Source organism: Pinus tabuliformis, chromosome 4_2 (assembly GCF_031772625.1).
Source record: "Pinus tabuliformis cultivar Carrire ecotype Pingquan chromosome 4_2, CPIR1, whole genome shotgun sequence".
NCBI lineage: Eukaryota > Viridiplantae > Streptophyta > Pinopsida > Pinales > Pinaceae > Pinus > Pinus tabuliformis.
The window spans coordinates 304,103,092-304,122,825 of record NC_142304.1 but is presented as its reverse complement, the minus strand read 5'-3'; positions in this window follow the sequence as shown (position 1 = coordinate 304,122,825).

The window sequence follows — 19,734 nt, the reverse complement described above, 5'->3', positions numbered from 1 at the left end:
TGTTGCATCTTTTATCATCATACAACCTTATTCATCATCATGCTACTACTTTCGCTCAGATCATCATTGATGTAAATTCACATTAGTGTCGTTGAGATCAAGTTGGACATATCATCTTTTATACCATCCATTACGGAGATATGATAGTTATATTGAGATCAAGAACATGATCTTATAGCTGCCATAAGACTGTAAGTATATCACGGAGATCACACATTGATCAAATCATTGTGATCTTCTATATTGTTCTAGTTATGCCAAGAACGTAGCCCTACTGCTCTAAACCACTTTTGGTCATTATGTTCAGACTATTACTGTCTCTATGACCTGTGACTAAATGTTTCCATGAAATGTGATTAAATCTCATTATGACCTGCATAAATGATTCCATGGACTGCGTATAAAGAGTCTCCATGATCTGCGTATTAGTCTTCATGATCTACGTATAAGGATCTCCATGACCTGTGCATAAGAGTCTTCATGAACTGTGTATTACTGTCTCCATGATCTATGTATTAGTGTCCCTCATACCACCATATAAGAATCTCTATGACTGCGTTAAGATGTCATTATTGACTGCGAATATGCTCCTCTCATTGACTGTGTTAAAGTGTTTCTATGACTAGCATATAACATCCTCTGAGAACAGCGTATATCATCCACTATGAACATCGTATATGATCCACTATGATCAGCGTATATGATCCACTATGAACAATGTATTTGATCCACTATGAACAATGTATTTGTACAACGTCTAAGGTCTCCATTATCTATGTATAAGAATCTTTATGACCTGCGGCTAGGGCATGTTTGTACTGCAACTAGGGCAACATACACTTAGCCTAGCTTACTCTTTTTGTGTCTCTCCTTCACCAAAAACCCAAAACGTGGAGAGGAGGAGATCACTTGAAGAGTATGTTTCAAATGACTTCAAGTCCTCTCCTATTTATACTAAAACATGGATGATGAATGGACACGTCTATTGGGCTTCTGAGCCTACAAAGGATGGTGGTCGACTTGACAATTTGTTTTATAACATAAATAAATTCATAACTTCATAAATACTTATCAGAATTGGATGATCTTTTGATCAATCCTACACCTCTCAATGAGAGGGATCCAATAAAAATATTAGATGCCATAAATAAGATGACCCACATGGAGTTTGGCCCTAGTTGCCAATTTTAACACTCCCTCTCAACTAGGAAGAACTCCATTTGCTGATCCATATGTCTGACTATACTATCTCTGCCATCAGTGCGCTGCACTACTCTGCTCAGCTCTACTCAACTCAACTCTGCTCTGCTCTGTTAAGATTTTCTAGCTCTGCTCAACTTTGCTCAGCTCTGTTGGCTCTGCTTTGCTCTACTAGATCTGTTGGCTCTACTCTGCTTTGCCTAGCTCTGCTTAGCTCTGCTCAGCTCTACTACCTTTGCTCAGCTCTGCTAGCTCTGCTCTACTTTGCTTAGCTCTGCTTAGCTTTTCTAGCTCTACTCTGCTCTGCTTAGCTCTGCTGAACCATGAAGAAGAATAATTGATTGAGAATGTGTCATACCATTCTCCACTGACTCGAAGTTATTCTCAGAGTGTGTACCAGTGGTCCCAGACCAGTCCTCAACCGACCCGAAGTCAGTGTCATAGTGGGTACAACTCCCACCACTGGTCAGAGACCAATACTCTACTGACTCGATGTCAATCTCAGAGTATGTACCACTAGTCCTAGACTAATCCTCTACTGACTCGAAGTCAGTGTCATAGTGGGTACAACTCCAAACACTGGTCCCAAACCAGTATCATTGATCTCAGATCAATGAAGGTCATCCTAGCATAGAGAGTAGAGTAGATACAATGATGCGTCCATTGGTACAACTATGGTCCCTATCATCATTTCCCTGCTCATTGATCAGATGAGAGGTACTTCCCATGAGTCCTAGACTGCATGGGTAGGATGCCTCGACAGGAGAAATAATCATCCTGTCCACAGGAGAGCGAATCATCCTGTCCACAGGAGAGTGAATCATCATGTCCCACAAGAGAGTGAATCATCTTGTCCATAGGAGAGTGAATCATCCTATCCACAGGAGAGCGAATCATCCTGTTCCACAAGAGAGCGAATCATATTGTCCTAGTGCACACCACCAGGGGAGGGTGAGTCACCCTGTGGCCGTATGTTGCTCTAGTAAGAACCACAAGATCCCAGAGCTCCCAGAGCTCAATGTATGCAACATGCAGGACCCTTTTACAAGGGTCTCTTAACGACTCCAAGTTGTTCAAGAAAATCACAAATTTGATCTTTCCCTAGGCCTTTGAAAAAGTGTAGCGACCTGTACATCATCTCAATGCGATGGAGCCTCCTTTCTCATCGACTTACCATATCCTAGATAAGGCAATATCTGATGTCTATCTGCTGGAGCAAACATCAAATACGGGATTCCTCAATAATCGATTCCCACCTCTGTTTGTCATAGAGAATCACAGTGGTATTCATCATGTGTACTCACTGAAGAGTTTCCACAACTAGGCAACTTCATGCGAGATCATACTTATAGCTATGTATTCGTTCTTGAATTTTTCTTCCTACTTTTCCATGATATCGAAGCAGAATCCAAAAAGAACGAGCACTGAGAAGTGCTCTAGTGTTCCTCCACACTACCTACCTAGCCAGCATTCGAATAATTATGCAGTTTCATATTTCCAGTAGTGTATCTCAATTCATGGGAGATTGTGCCCCAAAGATATCTCAGAGGATTCTTAGCATCAATCTAGTGAGGCTCAACCAAGTATGAGCTTATCATGCTAACTGCAAAACATATGTCCGGATGGAAGTTCACCAAGAACATCAATGCGAATGAGTTTATGAAACTCAGAGGCATATCCCAAATCTGGTCCGACATTGCTACCATATAACTTCTAAAAGTTAAGATTCTCGAGGTAGTCACAGGCTTGCAGTTTATCATTCCACATCTGAAATCTCTCTCCCTCTTAATTCTATAAATGAGAGGGTCTGTACCTGTCAGAAATAGGTCGTCCTTATAAGGTGTTGATATGAGAGGTCTATCATCCACAACCTTCAGACGGTTTGGATCAGTTTCACTCCTAGTGAATCTCAGCTTCATCAAACAACTATCGATGCTCCCATACTACGCCCAGGGTGTTTTGCTTCAGGCCATCGAGGGCTTTCGTCCACCTATATGATATTCCCAATCATGAATCTCAAACTCCTCAGGTTTTTCAAAATCTCTAAAGCTGTTGCATGAGGAGAATGGTACCCTTATAAGATTTTCCTTTGGTACATCTCAGACATTTACTTTCATGCTCTTTTTGAATTTAGGCTTCCCTGTCACCATCTGACTCACAGACCTCCGGTGTTATGTGTCAATGGACATGGTCCCTAGTGGACTTATTGTAACTTGATACAACCTTGAACTCAAAAACATCTTTGAAAATTATATTTTCAAACTTGTACCTTTCCATCAACGAGTGCCACCTTGAAACCTTCGACTTCCATTGTTGAAATGGACACTAGGTCCTTGTGATCAGGTACATAAATGAGATTCTAGGGTTCCTTTATTTCTTTGAAGAGTCAGTCATTTCCTTGATGACCTGCATTACTTTTCATTCCTCTAATCATTGAAGATGTCCCTGGAATGATTGTTATCTTCATCAAGAGATGTGTCTCTGCCATTTAGACACTCATTCGCATAATGGCCGAACTTATTGCAACCAAAGCATCCACCTTTCCTTCCACCCTTAGATCCGAACATCCCAATGAAGTGATCTTTATATGGGCCACCAGAAACTTCCGTTACGCCATTCTGATAATATGCTCTGCTTCGACTTCACCCTTGGTGAAATTAGAAGAGAGATGTGGAACACATTGATCCTTTTGTCCTGTCCCAACTGTCTTTGGTGATTTCTCTTTCACTCTTGCTTAGGCATTGTCTTCACCTTAGCTCTGATACCATATTAATTTTAGGTACGTTCTATGCTAGAGAAATTTATTTTAATTTTCCAATATCTTTTCCAGATTAGCAATCACATCGGCATTAAAGTAAATTGTAGATAGAACATAAATATAAATCGCAGAAGACAAGCCAAGACAAGAGGACACAAGATGTGGTGCCAACCAAGGACAAGCCCCAATGTGGGGAAACCATTGATCAATTATTCATTTATGTTCTTCAAAGTTCAGCAGAGAAAGAGAAAGAGATAGTACATTTACAATAGAAGTCAACATTTTGACTTTTGATATTTGCATGAAATCAGTTGAAGACATATTGCTTCAACTGATTCTCTAAGGTGACTCCTTCACCTATCATAGTGCTGCCTCTCATCCATTTGCTGCACCTTACCATGTAGCACCATGTTGTACCTTCATAGTGCTGGACCTAGATGTCTGAGCTGCTCTCATCTGTTCTCATCATCATGCTACTCTTTACTAACATGCCCATCATGCTGCATCATACATCATCATCTTGTCTCATACATCAGCATGATGTTCATTATGTTGCATCTTCTATCACCATACAACCTTATTCATCATCATGCAGTTCGTTACTCAACATGCCCATTATGCTGCATTTTTTATCATCATACAACCTTATTCATCATCATGCTGCTCCTTTCGCGGAGATCATCATTGATGTACATTCACATTAGTGCCATTGAGATCAAGTTGGAGAGATCATCTTTTATACCATCCTTTATGGAGATATGAGAGTTATATTGAGATCAAGAACATGATCCTATAGCTACCATAAGATTGTAAGTATATCACGAAGATCACACATTGATCAAATCATTGTGATATTCTATATTGTTCTAGTTATGCTGAGAACATAGCCCTACTTCTCCAAACCACTGTTGGTCATTATGTTGAGACTGCTACTGTCTCTATGACCTGTGACTAAATGTTTCCATGAACTATGATTAAATTTCATTATGACCTACATATAAATGATTCCATGGACTGCGTATAAAGAGTCTCCATGATCTGCATATTAGAGTGTTCATGATCTACATATAAGGATCTCCATGACCAGTACAAAAGAGCCTTAATGAACTGTGTATTACTATCTCCATGATCTGCATATTAGTGTCCCTCATACCACCGTATAAGAGTCTCTATGACTGCGTTAAGGTGTCATCATTGACTATGTATCTTCTCCTCTCATTAATTTTGTTAAAGTGTTTCTATGACTAGCGTATAACATCCTCTGAGAACAACGTATATCATCCACTATGAACAATGTATATGATCCATTATGATCAGCTTATATGATCCACTATGAACAGTGTATTTGATCAACTATGAACAATGTATTTGTACAACGTATAAGGTCTCCATTATCTGTGTATAAGAATCTTTATGACCTGCAGCTAGGGCATGTTTGTACTATGGCTAGGACATCATACACTTAGCCCATCTTACTCTTTTTGTGTCGCTCCTTCACCAAAAACCCAAAACGTGGTGAGGAGGAGATCACTTGAAGAGTATGTTTCAAATGACTTCAAGTCCTCTCCTATTTATACTAAAACGTGGATGATGAATGGACACATCTATTGGGCTTCTCCGCCTACATAGGATGTTGGCCGACTTGACAATTTGTTTTATAACATAATAAATTTATAACTTCATAAATACTTATCAGAATCGGATGATCTTTAGATCAATCCTACACATCTCGATGAGAGGGATCCAATAAAAATATCAGCTACCATAAATAAGATGACCCACATGGATGTGGGGATTTTCCATTCCTTAATGGCTTTAATTTTGCTAGGGTCTACCTTAACACCTCCATGAGATACAATATGACCCAGATATTCCACCTCTTGTACTCCAAAGAAGCATTTGGTGCTTTTTTCATATAATTGTTTCTCCTCCAATAGTTTGAGCACCCTTTCAACATGTTGAACATGATCCTTCCATGACTTGCTATAGATTAGTATATGATCAAAAAATACTAACATAAATTTTCTAAGGAAGAGTTTGCAAATGGAATCATCAAACCTTGAAATGTCGAAGGCGCATTGGTAAGGCCAAAAGGCATGACCAAAAATTCATAGTGACCATCATGAGTTCTAAATGTTGTTTTTAGAATGTCATGAATCTTCACTATGATTTGATGATATCCTGAACGAAGATCCAACTTGGTGAAGTAAATTGATCCATGCAATTCATCCAATAGTTCATCAATGACAGGAATGGGAAATTTGTATTTAATAGTGAGCTTGTTGAGCTCCCTATAATCCAAACACATGCACCATGATCCATCCTTCTTATGCACCAATACTACTGGAGCAAAGAAAGAACTTTGACTAGGTTGAATTATACTAGCCTCTAACATTTCTATAACCATACGTTCAATTTCACTCTTTTTGGCAAATGGATATCTATAAGGCCTGATGTTTGGAGGAACACTTCCTGGAATAAAATGAATAGCATGATCATGATCATGAATAGGTGGGAGACCTTTGGGAGTCTCAAATACCTTGGAATGATTGTCCAAGACTTTTTGGAGATCTAGAGAAATAGATGATTTCAATGTGGGAACCTCTAGAAAACATAATTGTGAAATTATGCCTCGTTGTTATTTATTTAGAAGCTTTTTCGTTCCATTAGAGCTAATTATCTTTCCTAGTTTCCCTACGATACCTATTTATTCAATTTCCTTTCCTTCCGAAGAAAATTTCATGAAAAATTCTTGAAAATTAAAAGCTATTGTACCCAAGGATTGTAGCCATTGAAATCCTAGTACAACATCAACACCACCCATTGGAATGGAGAGAATTGAGCTATTCATTACATATTCTCTCATGGATAGCTTGATATTATAGCACTTTCCAAAGCAATTTATAGTTCCTCCAGTTGCAACCATGACTTGACACTCTGGTGCTGGATATAGGAAGCAATTCAATCCTTGGCTATCTTACAATGAATAAAATTATGGGTACTGCCCGAATCAATCAACACTATTACCTTTTTCTTCTTGATATGTCTTTTTATCTTGATAGTTTGAGGAGTGGTAATTCTAGCCAATGGATTACAAGATATGGTCAGATACATTTCTTCTTTCTCTAGGGTTTGTTCCTGGTGTATATCCTCTTCTTTTGATGGTTCTTAATCCTTTTCTTCCTCCTATTCACAATTTATCTAAAATAATTTCATCTCAGCACACTTATGACCTTTAGTGTATTTTCTATCACAACTGTAACAATGCCCTTTGAGGTCTCAAGCTTGTAGGTTGTGGAAGGCTAGGGGAAACAAAACTTCCATCCTCATAGTTGTGAGTGGTAGGCTTCCTTGTTGCCATAATTTTTCTTTCCATTTTTATTGCCAACGTAAATGCCTTCTCCAATGAGTCAGGTTCCCGAAGGTGAACCTCATGTTGGATGTTATCCTTTAAATTCCCTATGAACACATCAATCATATGCTCCTCTAGAATATCTTTTGCCCTTATATTCAATTTTTGAAAGTCCTCAATGTGCTACATCATTGAACCCTTTTTTTTGAGGTTTATCAATTGGCTAAAAGAAGTGTTTTTTTTTGTATCCTCATAATGTGCTATCATTTCTTCGGTAAAAATTGCCCAAGTGACAATTTGTTTATGACAGAAAAGCTATTGATACCATACAAATTGATTTGTTTCCAAATATAAAGTCGCAATGCGTACCTTTTCTGTGTTTTGTACATTATGGAGATCGAAATATTGCTCCATCAGTAGTAACCATGTTACAAGATCCTAACCATCAAACTTCCTCATATCGATCTTTGAAACATAGTGGGTCTTCAATCCAATGTTAGAGTCTATGAAATCATGATTAACATTTCTTTTGTTCTCGTCATGAGTTTTCTTTACTACCCTTTCACCATTAGTAACCATTTCTTGTAGCAACTTAGTCATAACTATCTTCAAATCTTCCATGTTTCCTTTCAGTTTTGCATCTATACCATCCATCTTAGCGTCCATGCCATTCATCTTAGTTTCCATGCCATCCATCTTAGCTTCCACACCATCCATATTGACTTGCACACCATTCATATTAGCTTCCATACCATTCATCTTAACTTCCACCCCTTTCTTTAAACCATTAATCTTAGCTTCTGTTACCTTTTGTGAGAGTGAAATTTGTTGCACTTGGTCTCATAATTTTGATATATCATGTTGCATTTCTTCATTTCTTCCTCTTCTTCATGAGTCACGTTAGATCTTTTAGGTTGCTTACTAAGTGTTTCCATTTTATTTCTTTGGGGCATCAATTAATGATAATTATGCTTCATTATGCCCTTTGAACTTCAAACTAATTTTTCAACCCAAACTTATGCAAAATTTTAAAAAGACTACATAATTTTTTTTTTGTAGAAGCTCGATATTGAATCTGTTGTATCTATGTAATTACGAATCTCCAAGGTCTGAAATTTCTTCTTGCGCTAGCCCTCTAAGTCCTCTTTATATTGCCACAAATTTGATCAAAATTGGATTCTCCAAGGACGAGTTATGCCCAATCTCCCAATATGACATGATTATATAATTTTTCAGTAGAGTAAAATTGTACGACGTGCCACGTGCCATTGTTTCAACCTTCGAATCTAAAAAAGATACAAAAAAAACTACGTTCCATCCTCTTTCTGTAACTACTTACGAAATTTCAATCTGATGCTTAAAGATAATGATATGACGATTTTCTTAAGGTCACATGTTTCGTATGTAATTTGAGAGTCTGCAAACCCTAACTTCCTCAAATCATTTCTCCGAAAGTATAGAGACACAATATCTAAAATTAGGACCCATGGTTCAGAATGATTACGATTCAAATGGGTGTTTTTTTTAGCTTCTGAAACATCACAGAAAAATCTATAGTGAAAATGCCACGATGACCTGTTTGGAGCAACGAAACCCTAGAATCCAAACCTTTGATACCAAATGTTATGAAACCAGATCACAAAAAGATATAAAAGAAAGATAAAACCTTTTAAATCAGCCTCTTCGAGGGGGATACCTCCTTTACAATACACAAATGAAAAATTCGTCGATGATACAAATGACAAAACATCCTTTCTATATATAGGAGTCTAAGGGTTCATAATATAATGAAAGCTGACATAATAATAATAATAATATAAGGGCACAACAATAACAATAGGGGCTACAATTACAATAGGAATGGGGGAATCACTAGTATTATAGGGACCTAACAGGGATGGAGTCACGAGTCTGTGGGTGATCAAATACAAAAACGACAGAAAATATGTAACAGGGCAAGGTAGGAAAGTTTTTGGATTTTTAGAGAATTTATGGAGTGAATGGGATGAGAAGATTTAGATTCAATTAAATATAGAGCATGCTAGGATGAATTCTATACTTAATATCAGAGTGAAAAAAAAAAAAAAAAAAAAAAATTGTTTATAATCTAGAGAAAAGTGTATTTAAAAAAATTCATGCCTTAATATTCTTCAAACAATAGAGACAGTAAAACATATGGAAAACTAGAAAAGAATAATTTTGCATGAGAGTAGACATCACCAATTGCCTGACACAGGAATCCTGGAACAAAATTTTTGTATTAATGAAATTGATCACTTCAGTACACGCACAACTTACATCAAATATCTTCTTTCTTCATACAAGTTCCAACAACCTTTAAGTCTTATTTCTAAATATTGATAGAAAACTATTACATCTCAGATCGAATTTAAAAAATAAAATATATTTACAATAATATACATTTGAGGTATAGATATTTTTAGACATAGAAGAAGAGAAAATAGGAAAAATATGCTAAAAACTTGCTACACTATTGAGGCTATCTAGGAGTTTGTGATGACTATTGCTAGTTCCCTGCAAAGGATGTTCATATTATTATAAAAAATTTGTGCTTTTGGTTACACTTCAGTCGATCAATTTTAGCAGTCGGTCCCACCTTTATTCACTTGGAATAGAAAAGCTAACCATATTTCTGAATCTTTCATCCACTTCGGTGTAAGTGTCAAAAGTGGGTTTATTTACAACAAGGTGGTGGATCTTGTGCTCGATATTCAAATCAAATTGGACCCCCTATATGAATTCTTCTCCACTGATAACTTGTTTAGCTTTTGTAAAATTGGAAGCATCAACACCTATGTTGCATATTTGTTCATGGTATTTTTATAATGGGATTAATTTGCCATTAGAATTATTGAGAGTAGGCAAGCCTTTTTCCTATAGAAATGTAAATTTCCTGTTGAACCTTCTGACCTACAACTCAAGGTATTCACATTTAGTTTTCAGCTATATCATCAAACTCCGCTTTTTCAAAACCGTCTTGAGCTCCATAATCGTTGTTGTTCTGTCTGGAATATTCATGTCTTCTAGTTACACCTTGGTTTTGGAATTTAGCAGCTTGATAATCTTTTGTGCTTCCTCTGGTCTGTGCTACAAATTTACCTTTGTATTTTCTATTGTTGTCTTGAATCTGTGTACAAGTTCTTCCTTCTCAAAAGTAATCTGAATTGAAGGCCACATATCTGTGATGTTTGCATTTATATACTACCAAATGTTGTTCCTAGCCTCTACCAACATCTGAATGACAAAGGATTGATCTTCATATATTTGTATCTGTTGGATGGGTTTGTAGTTTTTCTCGAATTCAAACAAATATGCGTTATCAGTTTTAAGCTTACTCTCCTCCATCATGGGCAATGTTGTTGACAATATGTATTTCTCTACCTGAATTCTTGTTAATTCATCCAGAGCTCTAGTAAGCTCTTCTGTAGATTTTAAAACTGTGGTTTTTGTTGAAGTCTCTGCAACTGTACCTGTGCCTGATGTAGATGCTCCTGCTACTTCCTACTGTTCTTTTTATTTTAACAATTCTTCCATGCCCTGCTCCATCTTTTGTATATATGCATTTTCTCAATCACTAAAGTAAATAGTTTTTCTTTCTCCATGTCTATATTGGCAATCTCTTTCGCTTGAGGATGTTCTATGGAGTGAAGCTCCAATTTTTTCCTCAATGCTTGAATATCTGCTTCCTTGTTCTTGATGAGCTCTTCTACTGATTTAATATCCTTAAGATCATGTCCTAACTTTATGATGAATTCTTCCAAATATTTGATTTTGTTGTCCTTAGCAAATGATGACATCTTCTCAACTTTTAAATGAGAATTCATGTTATTAAAAGATGATTGTAACTTGAAAGTAGTCATTGCTGAATTGGTGAGGGTTGAAAAAATGAGCTCCCCTGTGTCCTTTTGTAAATCAATTTCATCAATTTCATTTATTTTTCTGGAGTTATAGTCTTCAGCACCATGGGGGCTGGCACTAGAGGTTCCATGAAGGCCATCTGGAATTGTCCTTTCTCTTAATCAAATGTAGAAAGTAATCTATATTGTGTCTTAGTGGTCTTCTTCCAAAATTCAGAGTAGGTGAAAGCCTTTAAAGATTCATTCTTTAATTTTATCTCCCTGTTCGTTGAGAAGATACTTTGCTGAGTTGAATTCTATGAGCTGGATGATACTGGAGACTGGATTGTTTCTTCTACAGTATTTGGTTGTAATGTTTCTTCTATTTAAGTAGAAGGAGTGATAGGGGTCCCTGATATAATCACTATGGTTGGCTGATGTGTGTCCCCTTCCTCTTGAGTTTCTTCTTGAATAGTTATTACTTGAGGCCTAAACATAAGATTAATTTGAGAATCTGACTTTTGAGTAGTGGTTGGGTCCTTCTTTCTTTAAAAACAATAAATTCCACATCCGAATTTTCTAAATTAGTAGGATACATATATTCTCTTTCCCTTTTCAACCCCTTCTCTTTAGGAATTGGTGTCTTCATAGATGATTGACTGACAAGTAGTTCTTCAACTTCCTGTAAAGTGCCCTTTGTTCATTCCTCTTGATTTTCATATTGTTTAATTTAGACATTGGTGTGTGTGCATAAGAGGTACTCTTCTGTTCTAATATGACCTTTGAAATGATGCCCAGAAGATCATAGGACCAGGAGAAACTCAGTTTGAATTTCATCTAACTCAATATAGCATCTACTTCCTTTGATGTAGCTCTTGTGTTGATTATATAGGTCCCTATGTGAGCTTTCATCTTGAAATTTTCTTTCTTCTTGCAGGAGACAAAATGCAACTCATCCATATTAAGCATTTTCCTTGTTTATCGAATGCAATTATCTTAACAAGTACAAAAAATGGCAATCTATAAGGAGGAATTTCTGATCCATAAACTACAATCTTAGTGTAGTTCTGGTATCAATACTAGTCTCACACTTTAGCTTGATTTGATAAATGCAAAAAAATCTTTATTTCTGGTGAAATCCTTGGGATGACACCACTGTTTAGCAAACATAGTGAGGTATACAAAAACTTATCAACATAATTAGTATAAGAATACTCCTTTGAGTTATTTCTAACGAGTGAAGTCCAGTGAATGACTAACTGAAGGTTACCTTCGCTATCTATCTTCTGTAAAGGGAACTTAAATTTGTCTTACTAGTAAAATAATATAATGTAAACTAGGATTAACTAATACTTAAAGACACCTTCTGCTTTGAAATTGAAAAACTAGTCATGGATAGAGTTGGCCAAAATTTGACTATAATATAAAATGATGGATGGTAGTTTTCCAACTATGAAAATGGATTTAAAAACCTAGCACTATTTTATCTACCCACTCGTCATTATGGTACCCAAGCAGTTGGGTTACCATAGAAATGACTTGCTTGGACATTTTAGGAAACATTGAAACTAGATATGGGGGATTGGTCTTGGGTAATTCAACATTTTATAGAAGAAAATTCTAAAAAATTTGGGCTCTCTAAGGGAATGTTATTTTTTATATAATTCCATTAAAATATCAGCAGAAAAAGGATGGTGAGAGGTTTGATAGTCGATTTTCAATGCCTGGCAGATGCTTTCAGGGGAAATAGAAAAACTAACCTCATTTTCATGGGAAATGACAAATCTTTGACTCGAAAAATACCTAAGGTGGAACCAAACATAGAACTCAAGAAAAAAGCGAGTTCGGGGGATAACGAATTATGGGAGAAAGGATTCCTAGAAACTTAATTAATCACTTTTATCCAATTACTTTTCCTTTCCCAGTTATGGAGCTCATACATATCAAATTCTTATTAGGTTTCAACAACCTTATACCCAATGTCTATTAAGGGGGATTTATCAAAATATGGGACTGGAGGAATTAAGGGATTTAACTCTATCATCTTCCCTTTTCCTTTATGATTCGACATTTTGGAAAATGAACATAGGGAATGGAAGACCAATGCTATAGAAAGCTTGATGGAAGAAAAGCAGTCAAAAAGAGGTCTGAAGAATAGGGTTACCATGAAAAACTGTTGATTGTACACAAGGAATTTGCTATTGAAGACTCACAATTGTTATTAGTTTGTTCTTTGTCTTGTGGGATCAATGGAGATCCAAAAAGGAATGAAGTATTGGCCCCAAGGATTTATTATAATAGTTGAATTAGTTTCATAACGACATCATTTAACAACTATGGAGCAGAGAGGATTTATTGGTAAAATGAGTACGGTGCGAGAATTTAATAACATAACGTTCAATTAACAATTGGCAGGAGATTCAAATGTTCAATGGGAAATGACATGGAGGGGAGTGACATGGTAGGACAGGTAGCAGAAGCAGAGTGGCAGGGGAAATGAGTATGTGTCGAGATATGAGTTGTGAGGGGGAGATACATGGTGAAAGGCGAGTGGTAGAGGGACAAACTGTTTGTGGGAAGTGGAGGTGGTATTTCATGTAGGGGGGAGGTGTAAGAGGTAGATGGAATAGGGAGGGGATTGCATGAAATTCCCTAGGAATTTCCACATTAGCCCAGGGGGTTTTGGTAGAAATAACCTTTCACCTCCTTGGGTGTCAACTATCGGGAGTGCGGACACCTTGCAGTCGTAGATCTAGGGGAAGTAAATTGCCATTGTTGGTTGCAGCACGACCTTTATTCAGAAAACGACAAATACCTTTGTCACATTATGCCATGTCAAATACATATGGAAAAACATAATCAAATAAAGCATAAATACTAAGGTTTTAAACCTTATAAAAAATTATATTTTTTGGAATTAAAGTGGTATTTTAACTAGCTCACTTATTGGGGCTTATTTTTTAATTTTTTAATTTTTTCATTTCTTTTGCTTTTTACTTTTTCACACACACACACACATATATATCCCCTGTTTTATTTTTCTTCTTTTCTCTTTTTTTCTTTTTTTTTTTCTATTTTTCTTTATCATATATTTTTTTACTTTTCTTTTTCTTCTTTTGAACTTTTGAAAATAATTTGCAGAATGAAATCATTATTTACAACATCTCTTATGAGAAAGTCAACATATAATCATCAATTGATCCTATAAATTATAGGGCCCTAACAGTGGCTCCAATGGGGGTGACATCCTCCTTGTGAGGTGTCAATAACACTGTAGATCAGTAGCCTTTGTCCATTGAGTACTTTGTTCTTATTCTACAACTGAATTAATTAGTTGTTTTTATTATAAATATTGGCATCAACTCATCCGAAGCTTAGGGCCTTCTCTACGGAGGCCAATTCCTAATGTTAGCCACCCTCACTTGCAGTAGAATGATAAAATGATATTTACAATGACATGTATGAAAAAATTATTTATCTTTGAGTGAAATAGTGCTTGAGTAGTATGTTATTGACAGGACCTCCGGGCAGTCCTTCTCTAGTCAAATATTTAAGCAAGAATGCATTGTTACCTTGAAAGGCTTCAATTTTATAGGGTCCTTTCCATAGATTATCAAATTTCCCATTCTTAGCTTTCTCTTCATTTCTGGAGTCCCATATTAGAACAAGTTCATCTATTTTGAAGTTATCTGCTTTGTTCATTATGTCATGAATCTCCTTGATTTTGTCCTGAATCATTTGAGTTTTGCTATAGAACTCCTCCCTGATTTTTTCCAACTGAATCATTTTAACCTTCTTTGTACATCATTTGGCTACACTTGTGATTCCTACAATAATTTTAGCACTGGAATTCCTAGGGAAGTGGGAAAAATTGCATCCACTCGATATAATAATTGGAAAGGAGACATTCCAATAGATTTCTTAGTGTTAATTATGTCAACCCATAGAGTATTAATCAACTTCCTATGCCACGATTTCTTATTTTACTGCAACAATTTCTTTATAACGTTGACTAAACTCTAATTAGAAGATTCAACTAATCCATTCCCTTGAGGATAGTAAGTAGTAGGATGCCCTAATTTTATGTGATATTTGTGACATAAATCAATCATTTTATTTGATTTGAAAGTAGTTGCATTGTCAGTAATGATTTTATGTGTACATCCAAATCTTGATAGAATATTACATTCTAAGAACTCAATTATGACAAAATATGTAGCTTGTCTAGTTGGAATCACTTCAATCCATTTTGTGAAGTAGTTAGTAGCATTGAGGATCCATTTATGTTGATCTGAAGAGCTTGGATGAATTTCTCCAATAAAATATAAGCCCCATTGTTAGAAAGGAACCTCCACTAAAAAGGCTTTAAAGGTAAGGGCAAAATAATTTCTCTTTCCTTGAAAGCTTTGGCACTGATGGCAGGTTGAAACTCTCTTATGAACATCTACAAACAAGGTAGGCCAGTAGAAACCAGCCTTCAGGATTTTTTTGGTTGTAGCTTTCCAGTATAAATGTCCTCCACAATCCCCTTAATGGAGGTCTTCCATGAGTTTGTTTGCTTCATATTTTAATAAACAATTTAGCAAAATAAATCCAATATCTTTCCAATACATAGCCTGATCTAAAATGCAGAATTTCACAACTTTTAACTTGAGGAATCTAGATTTGGTATTTGTCAAACCAGGATGAGCTTGTAAATTTTGTAAAATATAGACAATATATGCATACCAAGGAGAGGTAGAAAAATACTTTTGATACCTGTGGAGTCACCATCTCTTCCTATTCATCAAGTGCAGCTATAAAATTTATGTCCAGGGCTTAGAAATTTGACTCAACCATTAGCTTAGCCAATCCCTAAGCTTTGAAGAGTTTAGTATGCCTTATCTCAATGTCATATTCTAAAATTACAGCAATCCATTTGCCTCTTTTCCCATCTAGATCAGTCTGACTGACGTTATCCTTCACTACAACACTTAGAACAAATGCAATTATGTGGGATGTAGAATGTACACTCTGAAGTATTTCAATGCCTTTACTAAAGAAAAGGCTTGATTTTCCATGATATTGTACTTTAAGGAAGCATATATTAAATCTCTGTTGAATAATTCTATAGGTTGTTCATGTTCCTCCTTATTTTTCTGCAACAAAACTACTGCGATAGTGTGTTCTGATGCAAAAGATAAAATCATGTAATGTTTAGTAAAATTAGGGCTAATTAAACAGGAGCACATGTAAAAGCTAACTTTACTTCACTGAAATATTTTTTAGCCTCACTATTCCATTTTATCTGAGTATATTTCTTCAACATGTTTGTGTTTTCTCTCAATATCTCGGCCAAGTTTTGAATGAATCTTCTCAAGAAATTGATCCTGCCAATGAAAGACTCAATTTCTTTTTTTTTCGTGGGAGGATCAATCTTCATTATGGCTTCAACTCTGCTGGGATCTATTCTGATACCAACCTTTGAAATAATGTGACCAAGTAGCTTTCCTTCTTCTAAACCAAAAATAGATTTTTTGGGGTTCAAGGAAATACCATATTTCCTACATTTTTCAAAAACCTTCCTTAAGTGGAGCTAGTGATCTTCATATGTTTTAGAAAATAAAGTAATGTCATCCAAATAAATCATAATAAATCTATCCTTCTCATTACCGAAAGAAATATCCATTTCTCTCTGGAAAGTGGCCCCTGCATTCATAAGGCTAAAAGGCATCTTGAGATACATAAAGGTCCCCCAAGGTGTTGTGAAAACTATTTTATGTTGATCATTAGGATGTATCAGAATTTGGTTATATCCCTAAAAAAACATCCAGCAAAGAAATTCTACTAGAGCCAACTACTTTCCGTAAAATATGATCCACTTTAGGTAGAGGCTAGTTATCCTTGAGAGAAACTTTGTTCAAATTCTTGAAATCCACATAGAGCCTTATTTCTCATGTCTTCTTTCTAGTTGGCACTAGATTTGACACCCATTTTGAAAATCTTAAACGCACAATGATTTTGGCATCAAAGAGTTTTATAACGTCCTTTTCTATCAAAGGTAACAAAACTAGATTTACCCTCCTTAATTTATGCTTGAAGGGTTTTTGTTCCTCTTTGATGGGGATGGTATGTTGTATTATACTTGTATCATATTTTTTTAAATCTTCATAATTCAAAGAAAACACATCAGAAAACTCTTTCAATAGATATATGTAAAAAAAATTTCTTTGGGAGGCAAGGAATTGGACAACTTTACAATCTTAGGATTTTCCTCAATAGCTATATTGCAGTCTTCAACCTTAACTCCTACAAGTTCTATCTTTGGCTTTTTGGCTACATCATTAAAATAAAACAACTCTTCTAATGGAAACAAACCTCTTGGTAGCACATTCTCTTTCAATTGTAGAGCCTAAAGTTCTTCTAGATGTCATCAGTCTTATTTAACAGTATTTCATTTATATCATCATCTACATAGTTATCTACATCAATATGTACATTCTCAAAATCTTCTCATCACTACCAAAAACCTGCCAATATCTAACATTATTTGGGACAACTCGCATGTGTTTCACTTCAAAGTCATATTTTCTATTACGATTTAAAGGCATCTTACAAGTGATGACTGAAGTAGCCAATGCATCAACGAAGATGTTTTGACCTCTGGGAATCAGAGACAATTGATATTCTGAGAAACACTACAGAAAATTGAAGACTTCATTTTTGCAAGCCCTCAGTCTAGTGTGTTTAGCCGAGTACTCACTTTTAATTTGGCTTATGATGAATTTAGAATCACCATGTAAAGAAATCCTTTTAGCTCCCAACCTCTTCAAAAGTCACAGTCCTAAAATTAGTGCTTCACATTTAGCTATATTATTTGTACATTGGAAATTTAGCTTTTAAGAATGTCCCTTTGCTACACCTGTTTTTGAGTTTCAGATCCAAACACCTGCCCCTACTCCTTCCTTACTCACTGTCCCATCAAAATCCATGTTCCAAAGGGCTTCACCATCTTCATCTTGTTTCCTAGCATCTAATTTTATCTTCTCTATTTTTCTCAATTCAGTGTCTAGGTCTGATACCTATCTTTCTTCACATATGTCATTATACATGATGAAGGAATCCATATCTGAATGCATATAATACAAGGGTTAATTATTTGTTTTTCCTTGGATACTAACCATATACTTCTTTAAAATTTTCCCTATATAGCCTCCTCTACTGAAAAAAAAATAGGAATGGTGGCATATGTCACATACATCTACAAAGTACCCTGTAACTTTGCTCCCCATGATCTTGATAGCAACATTCCATATTTGGGAGGTATGTCTACTACTACAATATCCATTACCACACTCTTTGCTTTGTTTTGGGCCAGAGTAACACATAAATATTTGACGAGACCTAAATATCTGACTTTGCTAGAATCAAAAGAATATAAATCTTTGTAGGGTCTTGTTATGTCTAATCCTAGCTTTTCCATGATGGCTCTAGGCATAAGATTGTGTGAAGGACCATAATAAAACATAACATTGTGAAGAATTTTATCATGAATGTTTAAAATGATATAGAAGGGCGGCACACTACCATCCTTAGACTTCCCTTCAACTTCAGGCCCAAACAATAATTCAGGTTGGTCATCAATTAGGTTGACTGTGTCTATTCCATCTTCTATCTTCAAAGCCTTCATAACTTGAGATCTATATGCATTCTTATTAATCAATTCTGTCATAGGAATACAAATTTTCACGTTGGCTAATTCATTTTCAATATCAAAAGATGTTTGAGGTTTGTCTATTTCTTTGACATTTACACCATGTTTTAGAGGAGTTTCCTTTTGAGAATCATCCTTAGCCTGGTTGGTAGAAGGGGTGTCACTTTGAATTTTCTTGGGACGATTTCCAACAGTATTTTTAATTCTCAAATTGTACTGCTTGTGCACATCCATAACAGCATTTTGGTATCCCTTTCTATAATCATATGTCTCTGTGGGGATGACTTATGGCTGTGATAATAAAAAATAGATCTTTCTCTTCCTTAGTTAAGAAAATGTTGTTAATTTCTCATTCCCCAAATAAGTTTATTTGATTTTCTTCAGGATCCTCTTGGTAACTTAGCTTCTTCATCTTCATAATTTTATTGTAATGGAGGTCTAATATGGTGTTGATCAGTTGGGCCTCTTTGTTCTCTTTGTTTGGTTTGGGGTGGGTTTCTCCTAAAATTAGGATTTCTAATTTGAGAACCCCCTTTATTTTCCCTTGGAGGAGCCCTATTAGATATAATTATCCTATCCATCATTCTTTCCATGGTTTTGACTAAGGTATCCCACTTAGCATCCGATGAAGAAGAAGTAAGTTCTTCTTTAATAATAACTCTTCTCTCAGCCTTCAACCTAGATCTCTTTGCCGATAAATTGTCTTCCACACTGACTGCATTCCTTTGCATTTCCTCTAGGGTACCAAGATTTCCCTCCCTCAGTTGGTAAGACATATTTGGATCAAAACCATATGGAAATTTGATCAAAGCTAGTCCTGGTGGGGTTTGTATTGTAGTTGGAATAAAATTGTAAATATTATTGAATCTAGTGT